An 11,724-nucleotide genomic window follows, 5' to 3' on the forward strand; every position below is an offset into this window, starting at 1 on the left:
TGTAACTCGAAATATACACAATTTGACTCCTTATATTTCATCGGGTACGCGACCAGCGTTCCCGATGGGAGTAGCCCCCGAGGCTACAGCCAAATACTTGTACTTGGTTGTAGGCTCACCTTTTTGCTGTCTTGTCGCTATATTGTCAACTTTCCATCTTTTCCCTTTTTATCGGGTGTGCGACCAGCGCTCCCGATGGGAGTAGCCCCCGAGGCTACAGTCGAGTATTTATACTTGGTTGTAGGCTCATCTTTTTGTCTTCTTTGAATCAACTCCATATCAAACTTCTGATAAAAAGTAGCCCCTGAGCATTTGAACAAATACTTGTATTTGATCAAAGGCTCACAAATTTCTTTTACTTGTATCATCGACACTCTTTCTGTCGCTATTTTGATAGAAAACCAGTCGCCATTTTCTTGTGGCAACATCAATGCTGACGATGGCCACGACCTACACATTGGAAAGGCGCGAGTGGCGGACACATGTCCTCCGTAATTCCTGGCACGCGCGCTGTAGCACATGTCCAGTTACTTCGTAATAAAAATACGATTATACCCCTGATGACACGTGTAGGGCACTAGATTCATTTCCTTTTTATCCAATGATGCGACGGATCGATTACTTGGTATAAATCTTCTCCTTCTTCCTCAATCCTCCCCTTCGCTGCGCCGCTCAACTTTCCCTTCTCTCTCCAAAATCACCATTGCTGTCCCCCAAGCTCCTCACGCTTCCGCTCATCTCCATTCTCCCCCAACGCTTGCTTGAATGCCAGCACGCACCAAGCTCCTCAAGCACACCGCTCCAGGGACCAACACACCGACAGAGGAGATGGAGATCTCTGGATGGGAGAGATCCAAGATCTCGAACCAAGATGTGAGCACCCTCAAGAAGCTCGGGCTGCTGAAGAAAAAGGAAGCGCTAATCTTTCCTGGCGCCGAAAGTTTCCCTACGCCGCGCATCGGATACCGGGTAACGTTCATCGACCACCTCATTCGTGGCCTTTCCACCCCCATCCATGAGTTCCTTTGTGGATTGCTTTTTATCTATGGGATTCAGCTATATCAGCTGACTCCTAACTCCATCCTCCACATCTCCATCTTTATCACCTTGTGTGAATGCTTCCTCGGGACCCATCCTCATTGGGGCCTGTGGAAGCGCATCTTCTATCTTCGCCGCAACAGCTCCCGCAATATCGCCTACAATGTGGGCGGTGTTGTTATCTGCATCCGTCCCGACGTCGACTACTTCGACGTCAAATTCCCCGACTCCGTCCAAGGGTGGTGTAGGAGATGGATGTACATCCAGGAGGAGCACAACAACTCTCAATAATACAACATTGCTCCCTTTGATGGTACCGCAAAAATCCTCAGGCGCCGATCCCGGGAAGCTGAAGCCACTGCCGAAGAAAAATCGGCTACCAACGCATCCACGAACTACAAAACACCCGTGGTGAAAAACTGTCGGGTGTCCAAATTACCGCCTACTTCCTTAGGATCAGGGTGCAGCCTCTGTAGGCTCGCAAAAACCCACTTTGGATGTATGCTGGCGAGAAGGATGTTGACCGCCTATCCAAGGATCTTTCTATGAAGGACTTGGAGAAGCTCGTCCGACGTTTTTCCTCGCTAAGCAAGAAAAACGATGTTCCAACCTCCTGCCGCGTGGAGCCATATAGCGGCAACCACGCCCTTCCCGAAGTAAGTACCTTTCGTCTTTCGAGTTGTACTTTTATTTGTCAACTACTTTCTTATCTAATGTTTTATCTTGACTTTGACCTTGCCTTTTCTTCTTGCAGAACCACCAAATTTTATCTTGCCTTCCCCTCTTCCTGAAGGTGGAGAAGTGGATGAGTGAGGTGTTGTTAATGACGACTCGCAAGATCCCTCTCGTCTAGAGAGTGAAGTCGCAGGATCTCACAAATCCGCGACTTCCTCCGAAAAATCTGAATCGGAGCCTTCTGAATCAGACCATTCTCCTCCTTCCGCTATGTCTCCAAGGAGCAAGAGGAAAAGGGATGAAGTTGAAGATTCTGGCACCTCGAAGCCTACAGAACCTGCTGTCGAAGAAACATCACCCGAGGAAGAGGGTGCCTTCAACCCTTATGACGATGCAGGCTCCGTTAGCTCGTAAGTTTCTGTACCGTCATTACTTATTCCACTCCTCTCTCATTTTTTTGTATTTACGCACTCATTTTCTATGTTGATAGCGGCGACGCCGAAGAAAATAAAGAAACCGAGGTTCATGGTGCGGCTCTTATGAGTACCTCCCAAACTTTGGTTCTTTCTGAAGATCGCCGTGCTGCCGAGGAATCCTCGCCTCCCCCTCAACAAGACATGGAAACCTCACCTCCTACATCCAGCCCCCGAGCCCCTTCACCAAAGAGAGCAAGGATCTAGGCTGGTGATGGCCATGCGATTGTTGCGGGAGGCCCCTCGACTTCCATTTTGGAGGATGTAAGTTTTCCTGTTAGTATCAATTTACTATTTTGCTTTGACAATCTCTTGTTTGATCATCTGCCAAGTGTTTCCTCTTCTAAACTTTTACCCGACACTGTGTATAGCCTTTGATGAAGCGCCTCATGATGATTGGTACCCAATTTATTGGGTTTCGTGACGCCGCCGAAGATCTGAGGGGTAATATCTTCTTTCCTTTGCATGCTCCACTTTTTCCTCAGCAAAGTTATTATGTATCTGAACTGAATTTTTCCTTTGGATCCATTTTAGAGGACCTCGAGCGAGCCGAAAAACGTGCTGAAGATCTTGCCGCTAAGCTTGAGCGAAGCGAAAAATCTCGCACAAAGGCTGAACGAGAAGCCGCTACTGTTGAAGATCTTCGAAAAAGTCTTCACAAGGCTGAAGAAGCTCTAAGTGATAAGCTCTCTCAACAGACAGCGTGCAAAACGCCATCACAGCTCGTTTGGAGACTCAGAATCGACGGTTTGTTAGTAAGTTTTCACCCTTATCTTCCAAGCTTCTGAAATTGGTTTTCCGTATATTTTGATGAACTCGATTTTTGCTCCAGCAGGAAGAATGGGTGAAGATTTCACCTTGCATGCGGCTGAGGAGGTTCGCCTTCTCGACACCCTCTCAATCCTTGAACTGCACAGGGACCTAGCGTGCAACAATATTTCAGATGCGCGGGCTGCGTTCACGCGCCTCTTTTCCCAATTCTTCCCCAACCAGACGCAGCCGCAAACTTTCTCCGAGCTTGCCAGGCACTTCCTTCCTGAAGTAGACCTTGCACTGGCTTATCGACAAGAGAACCTGAAGGTCGGAGTTGAAGGGACCATTGCTCTGGTTGCCGACAGCCGCCAAAATGTCGAATGGGCAAAGGTTGGCGACCCCAAGGGAATGAACACGCAGGAGTGGAAGACTTTCGTGAAGGCTGCAAAGCCTCACTCGAAGAAAATCCTCACCTTCTTGGGACACAAACCTTCTACATCCACTAGCACTGCCAAGCCGGAGGTCAAGTAGACCATCCTACCTCTTTGTATTTCTTTTCCCTTTTGTAGTTGTCGCTATCCTTATGATTTGCGACTACCTTACGAACTAGCTTTTGTGAGGGGCCCAATTTATGTAAATATCTCATCTATCAATGAAAAAACGATGACTTTTGCTGAATGATTGATATCGACGTTTTCCTTCTTCCAGTTTGTATTTGATAACTATTCCGTGGCCAGTGGACCATCCTCTGCTTGTCCTGCCCCGTCTCGCTCTCAACAAACTCCTGGCGATAGTTTGCCAGACGATTCTTCGGGTGCTGACTCAGCTCAGCAAGAGATGGCTGAACCTCGACAACAACTTCAGGCCATGAAAAAAAAAGCCATCACTATCATGGACCAATCCCGCAAATCCTCCGAACGCAAAAAATTGCTCTTCTACAAGCTCAGGAAGCTCTAAAATTGAAAGAAACTGCAGTAGTTGAAGCTTTACAGGCTACTGCCCGATAAAATTGCATGCTTGAGCTGATGACCGACGCAAGTGAAGACATTGCTCGTACGTTACACTTCTCCTTACTTTTTCCTCAACATTACTTGTATATCTTGTCATATGTTGCCTCTTCTTTTTTGGTCCAAGGTTCCTTTGCTGATGCTTCTGCTGAAGATCAATGCGTTAACTCGCGAGTTGAAATCCTTCTACAACTTGCCAGAGAAAACAATGTTAATTTTTGGGCTAGCGAGGATCACTCCCGACAAATTGTTCGATTCCAAGATCGTGCTGCTTAGGTTCGAGAATTTCTTGAGTTCTGCACAAAGACATTGGCGCTGGTTTATAACGCCATGTTTTCTCGGAATCCTCAACCTAAAACTCTTCCTGAATTGATGGACAAATTCAAGAGTATTCATCGAATCCACGGATTTGTGAAGGCCCAGTTAACGACTGGTGCTAGGTTTTCTTTGATCATGTTGCAAATATGTTACCCAAAATTGGATATTTCCAACATTGTTGACCGTTTTCACGCCAGTATAAGAAAAAGAAAAAGGAACGTCGACAAGATCAACGATGTGGTGGCACCCGTAGCTGAAGAAATGATTGAAGATCTTCTCCGGTTGGATGCTAATTTCTTCAAGGAGTATCATTATGCCGATACTATGGGTGCTTCTGCGGAAGATGAAATAATAAACATAGATAACCTTATTTGAGCCCTTTCTGTCTCCCGCTGCCGAACTTTATCTGAGAAAAGAGAAATTATATATATTGCGAGAACCATGTATAGTAAAAACAAGTTTGTTTGTTTTTTATTTTTCTCAAGCCCCCGAGTGTTTTTGGTGTATGTATGTTTATTACTCGCGAGGTATTTAAACCAAAGCGAATAATTTTTGGAGTTATATATTGTAAGGATCAAGTATATGTTGTTTAAATTTGCGGGTTGTAAGCCCCCGAGCCTTGACAAAGAAGATGTATATCACCAATAATTTTACTATATTGCATCATCGCAAGCCCGCCTCATTAAAAACCTTTCAGCCCCACTCGGTGCCCTGAAAGGAAAAGAGTGCGTCTGAAAACTCGCGAGCTTTTCAGTACATTGTATGTTTACATGTATAACTCTATTTTGACTTCTACGCGTAAAAACGCCGAAGTTGCGCCACATTCCAAGGGTTTGGTTCTGCGACCCATGTCTTCTTGTCCTTCAATCTGTATGCTCCTCCTGCGATCACTTCGGTGACGATGTATGGTCCTACCCAGGGTGACTCGAATTTTCCATGGCTCTCCTGTGTAAGCCGAAGAACTAAGTCGCCAACTTGGAAAGACCTTGGTCGCAAACGTCGACTATGATAATTTTTCAGGTCCTACTGATACTTAGTGACTCTTGACAACACCTCATCTCTGGCTTCGTCGAGTGCATCAACATCGTCCTCCAGCGCCTTTCTTGAAGTTTCTTCATCATATTCCGCTACTCTCGGAGAGTTGTGTTCTATTTCTATCGGGAGCACCGCTTCAGCTCCATGGACCAAGAAGAACGGAGTTTCCTGAGTTGCTGTATTGGGTGTTGTTCGTATGCTCCATAGAACGCTAGGCAACTCATCTGGCCAAGTATGTCGAGCTTTCTCCAATGGTGTTAACAACCGTTTCTTGATACCGCTGCAGATGATGCCGTTTTCTTTTTCGACTTGGCCATTGGTTTGCGGGTGCGCCACTGATGCAAAGTGTAATTTGATGCCTACCTCCGCACAATATGCCTTGAATTTCTTGGAGGTAAAATTGCTGACGTTGTCCGTGACAATGTTGTGAGGGACACCAAATCGAAAAACTATGCCCTTGATGAAGCTTACCACCGATGCTGCATCTGCCGAAGTTACTGGTACTGCTTCAATCCATTTAGTGAACTTGTCGACGGCCACGAGCATGTATACGTATCCTCCTGGCCAAGCCTTATGTAATTTTCTCGCCATGTCGAGACCCCATTGTGCGAAAGGCCACGACAATGGTATTGGCATCAGCTCTGCTGCTGGAGAATGAGGTTTTCCCGCAAACCTTTGGCACGCATCACAAGTGCGGACTATATCTTTTGCGTCTTCTACCGTTGTTAACCAATAAAAACCTGCTCTGAAAACCTTGGCTGCTATTGCTCGGCTGCTTGCGTGGTGGCCACATATTCCTTCGTGTACATCCTTCAATATGACTCTTCCTTCCTCAGGTGTAACACACCTTTGCAATACTCCCGATATACTCCATTTGTACAGCTCCCCCTTGACCACGGTGAAGGATTTAGATCGTCGAATAACTCGTCTTGTTTCTACCGGATCTTCAGGTATTTCTTTCCTTAGGATATATGCTATGTAAACTTGCATCCAAGGAATTTGTACCATCATAACCTCGTGTGGTTCTTCTTCATCTTCCGATATATTTGCTTCTGGGACTGCAGGAGCCCCCGAGTCCTTCTCAGGCTTCTCTTTCTTCTTCGACTGCTTTGGTGTTTTCTTCGCCTTAGTTGATCTCTCACTTATTTCCTCCCAAAATACGCCAGGTGGTATTGCTAAGCACTATCACCCGATGTTTGCCAAAATATCGGCTTCATCGTTGCTGAGTCTGCTGATATGGTTCACTTCGCATCCATCAAAGAGTTCCTCGAGTTCATTGTATACCTCCTTGTATGCTATCATGATATCGTTGACTGCATCGCACTGGTTCATCACTTGTAGAGCCACCAATTGGGAGTCGCCAAAGATTTTCAGTCGAGTTGCTCCACACGCCTCCGCCATCTTCATCCCATGTATGAGTGCTTCATATTCCACCTCGTTATTGGATGCACTGGGGAACGTCATCTGCAGTACATATTTCATCTTGTCTCCTTGGGGTGACACTAATATCACGCCTGCTCTAGCTCCTTCTACTCTCTTGGACCCATCGAAGTTCATGGTCCAAGTACTCGACAAATCAGGGGGTCCCGTATTTTACAGCTCCATCCACTCCGCAACGAAATCTGGCAGAATTTGCGACTTTATTGCTTTTCATTTTTGATAAGTGATGTCTCGAGGGAACAACTCTATTCCCCAAAAGGAGACACGACCTGTAGCTTCTGGATTGTTTAAGATGTTTGATAAAGGCACCTCATTGACCACTATTATCGGATGTGCCGAAAAATAGTGTCGCAATTTTCTTACGGTCGTAAACACTCCATATGCCAACTTCTTATAATGCGGGTACCGCTGTTTTGAAGGCGATAAAACTTCACCGATGAAATATACCGGCCTCTGGACTCCATGGATTTTCCCTTCTTCTTCCCTTTCTACCACAAGAACTGTGCTGACCACCTGAGGTGTGACCGCGATATACAGCAGAAGAGGTCTCTTTCCTTTGGTGCCACCAGTACTGGGGGTGTCGAGATTGTGCGCTTGAGGTGCTCGAAAGCCCTATCTGCTTCTTCTTTCCACTCGAACATTTCTCCTTGTTTGATGAGCGCGTAAAAGGGCATTGCTTTTTCTCCTAGCCTGGCGACAAATCTGCTCAGAGCTGCGACACGTCCTGTCAGCTGCAGTATCTCCTTAAGCTTTGTCGGCTTTCTCATTGTTACAATGGCTTGTATTTTCTCGGGGTTCGCCTCAATTCCTCTGGCTAACACCAAGTATCCAAGGAGCTCTCCCGCAGGTACGCCAAAGGAACACTTCGTTGGGTTTACCTTGAGGCGAAACTTGTCGAGGTTTTCGAAGGTTTCCTTGAGATCATCGATCAGAGATAACCCCTTCTTTGTTGTAATTACGACATCGTCGATGTATGCTTGAACATTCTTGCCAATCTGCGTGGCGAGACAATTTTGCATCATCCTTTGATAAGTAGCTCCCGCATTTTTCAACCCGAAAGGCATCGTTCTGTAGCAGAACACACCATAAGGTGTTATAAAAGCTGTTTTGACCGCATCTTCTTGTTTTATGCGGATCTGGTTGTAACCAGAATACGCGTCCAGGAAGGAAAGACGTTTGCATCCCGATGTGGAGTCGATAATTTGATCGATCCTCGGGAGGGGAAAGTGATCCTTTGGACAATGTTTACTGAGACACGTGAAGTCGACGCACATGCGAAGGACATCTGTGTTTTTCTTCGGGACCAGTACTGGGTTAGCGACCCATGTGGCCTCTGTATGCAACTCCCTGATGAAGTTTGCTTCTCGAAGTCGATTAATTTATGAAAGCATAGCTTTGCGGTTTGGTTCCGAAAAACGCCGCGAAGGTTGTCGAATTGGCCTAGCCCTTGGATCCAAATTGAGAGGGTGCTCGGCAAGTTCCCTGGGTACTCCTGGCATGTCAGTTGGACACCATGCGCAGATTTCCCAGCGCTCACGGAGGAACTCGACAAGCGCGCTTTCTTATGCGCTATCCATGTTTGTTGCGATAGCTGTCATCTTCTTAGGATCTGTCGGGTGAATCTGTACTTCCTTTGAATTCTTGGTGGTGTGAAATGTTTTCTCCTTCAGTGGCCTCCCTCCGTCAGGCAGCACATCATAATCAGTTGTTAACCTTGATGCCATATATTTTGCCTGCATCCCGAAAGTTTCTGACAGCCGATGAAAATCCTTGTCGCACTTATCTGCTAGAGCAAAACTACCCTTTACTGTGATTGGGCCCTTGGGTCCAGGGAGCCTCCACAACAAGTATGTGTAATGTGGTACCGCCATAAATCTGGCATAAGCGGGTCGTCCTAGCAGAGCATGATACTCCGACGGAAAATCCACAACTTCGAACTCCAGATTCTCTCTTCTGTAATTCTCTCGGGTTCCAAACTGAACGTCGAGATTGATCTTTCCCAATGGATAACTTGGCTTCTCGGGGATGATACCGTGGAAGCGCGTGTCATTTGGTGTTAAATTCACCAAGGATATATTCATCTTCCTCAATGTATCTGCATACATAAGGTTTAAGCTGCTACCTCCATCTATGAACACACGTGAAACGTCGAATCCAGCAATCACCGCTGGCAGGATCAGAGCTGACTGCCCTGGTCGTGGAACTTGCTGCGGGTGGTCCGCTATAATGAAACCAATGTCCTACCCCGACCAATTCAACTACTCAATCGTTGGTGGAGACATCTTCTCTGCCATGTAAACTTGTCGCGAAATCACCTTTTGGGTTCTATTCGAAGGTCAGCCCTTCTGAATCATTGAAACAGCTCCGTTGGTGTCGATATAAGGATCATTGGTTGGAGCTGCCGCCATTTGCAACTGATGTCGATTTTCATCTACAATTGCGGGTGGAGGTGGAAGGTGAATCTCACTCCTTGGCCCCTGGGGGTTCCTGTTTGCTGCCTGTGCATTAGTATGTCCTGCGTATCTATGCAATGCTAGGAAAGTTCGGCAGTCCTTCTGCAGGTGACCCGACTGCCTCTTCCCATTATTATCGAGAAAGAAGTGCATTTGGCATGGTCCGTTCAAAAGATCCTCGGGTGATACGTATGGCCTTTGGAACCTCGGCCCACTATTTTTCCTACTAGAACGGGGAGCGTCCCTGTAGTCGCTACGCTGCTCATTACTCCTCTGATAATCATCTCGATTATTACTTCCACTATTTCCTCGGAAACCAGCCGCTACTTGGCCAGGTCCATCGTAGTATGAGAACTGTCGAGAAAAGCGTCGCCTATTTTGAGTGTTTCTGTTGCGGTCATCGTCAGGTGACCTATGCCGTTTGTTTTGAACAACATCTTCTCCATCTGCCCAGCGATTCGCTATTTCCATGAGCGCTGCTATTGTTTTCCGGTTGGTCCTTCCCAAATCCTCGATTAGGTCCTTTCTTCGGATCCCAGCAACAAATGCATCTATTGCTCTTTCTTCAGATATGTTTTCTGCCGAATTTTTGATGATGTTCCACCTCTGGATGTATGTCCTCATTGGTTCATCGAACTTCTGTCTGTAGGCCCTCAGCAGCTCTATTGATGCAGGTTACTTGCATGTGGATAGAAGTTTTTTTCACAAACATGTGCTCAAAAGTTTCCCAGCTATCGATGGATCCTGCTGGTAGCTTTTTTATCCATGATCTTGCGGCTCCGCTTAGGTGAACTTGGATGCTTTGCATGGCAGTTGCTTTAGTTCCACCTGCCAACTTCACTGTTTCCAGATAGTCGACTAACCAATCCTCAGGATCTTGCAAACCATCGAACTTCTTGTAGTTGTCGGGTAATTTGAACCCGGACGGGACCCGAGTTTCACGAACTCATCGAGTAAAGCAAGGGAGCCCACACATATCGTCCTCATCTACTTCTGGTGAATGTCGATGTTCTCTCCTTTCTTGCCATGCTCTATCGACTCGCGCTTGCATCGTTGTATCTGTTGCGTCACCTGTCCTTGGAGGATCTTGGGTTACTATGACGGGTCGAGGACTATTTTGCCTTGGGACACCTTCGGGTTGTGCGCTTGTACTAGTGAACACTGTTCCCATGGCTCCAACTCCTGCCATAGCCATGTTGTACAACGCCTCTCTCGGATCTCTAGGAGGTGGCCTGGATGCACATATATAAGCCTTAGTCGCCATGTATCCAGCTTCCGGTGTTTTGGGGATAATGTTTCCTCTTGTATCTATCAACATAAAAGACATATCGAGGTTTTGGATCAGATGCTCCCTCTCGCCCTCAGGTATATGCTGCAACCGAGATCTTCCTCTATCACAAGCTGCTCTATGGTTATCTCCCAAAGTTCCTGATTGTCGACTCTGCTCAGTTCTTCGCCTACTTGACTGGAAGCTGCAGCTTTTCTCTGCTCAAGTATCACCCTTTGTTTTTCCAACTCTCGGCCAGCACGCACGAGTCTATATTGGTATGCTTGCAACTCCTCCACCGTAGCCGTGGTGGTCATCGGATCTGTTCCATTCAAGGCTCTTGATGCTCTGTCTCAAGCTGCTTGTGAAAGTTGCAATCTCTGGCGAGGTGTAGGCCCGACATACTTGCTGCCTAAACCTCGCATAAGATTAGCGGGATCGATGTATGGATTTCCCAAATCATTGAAAGCCTCTGATGTTTCGTCCTCTTGACGACTTTGCTCACCAATCACGCAGACTTGATGGTATGTTGCCATTGTACATTCATCTTCGGGGTCGGTGACACCGTCGTAACGATCGGCGAAGACCTCTCGAATAAGGGTAGATTTGTCGATGAAGCTGAAGTTGTCGATGCTTTCCGAGTTGCTGTCCAGATCGGAGTCCGTGAACGACCCGAAATACATCCCGCCGAACAGATTGGCGAGATCTCCGTCGGCGGCGGGCTTCATGCTGCTTGTCGATGAAATTTCGTCATCGCTTGACTTGGTTGACGATGATGATCCCGAGAAATTGGAACCAACCGCTAACGATCCCGAACAGATCGGTGCCGCTAAACGATGTGATCCTTCTCTCCCGACGCAAAAGTGGAAGCTCCCGAACTTCATCTCCATCGGCTCTTCCAGATATGCATATGCATCCAAACGGGCGGGAGGGTGAGGAACAAAATCAACGAGACCAGTTTTGATATGTTTACCTCCATCCATCGCATTGCTTGCCACCGAAGATGTCGACGATGTTGAACGTGCCATCGAGATCAGCTCCTTGTCGCCTCTAATCCCCACGGACGGCGCCAATTGACAAGGTATTAACTTGTCAATGCCTACAGGTTGTAGACTAGGGTTTCGTAGAAAGTAGAGGGCAAGTAGATTTCGAAGGTTTCAGCCGAAAAGGTACTCGACTGCTAAAAGTTAGGGTTGTGTTGACAATGAAATTGATCCTTTCTTTCCCCCTCGACTCCCCTTTATATAGGAGGCTGATGACCCACA

Source organism: Lolium rigidum, chromosome 3, assembly GCF_022539505.1.
Source record: "Lolium rigidum isolate FL_2022 chromosome 3, APGP_CSIRO_Lrig_0.1, whole genome shotgun sequence".
In the NCBI taxonomy this organism is placed as follows: domain Eukaryota; kingdom Viridiplantae; phylum Streptophyta; class Magnoliopsida; order Poales; family Poaceae; genus Lolium; species Lolium rigidum.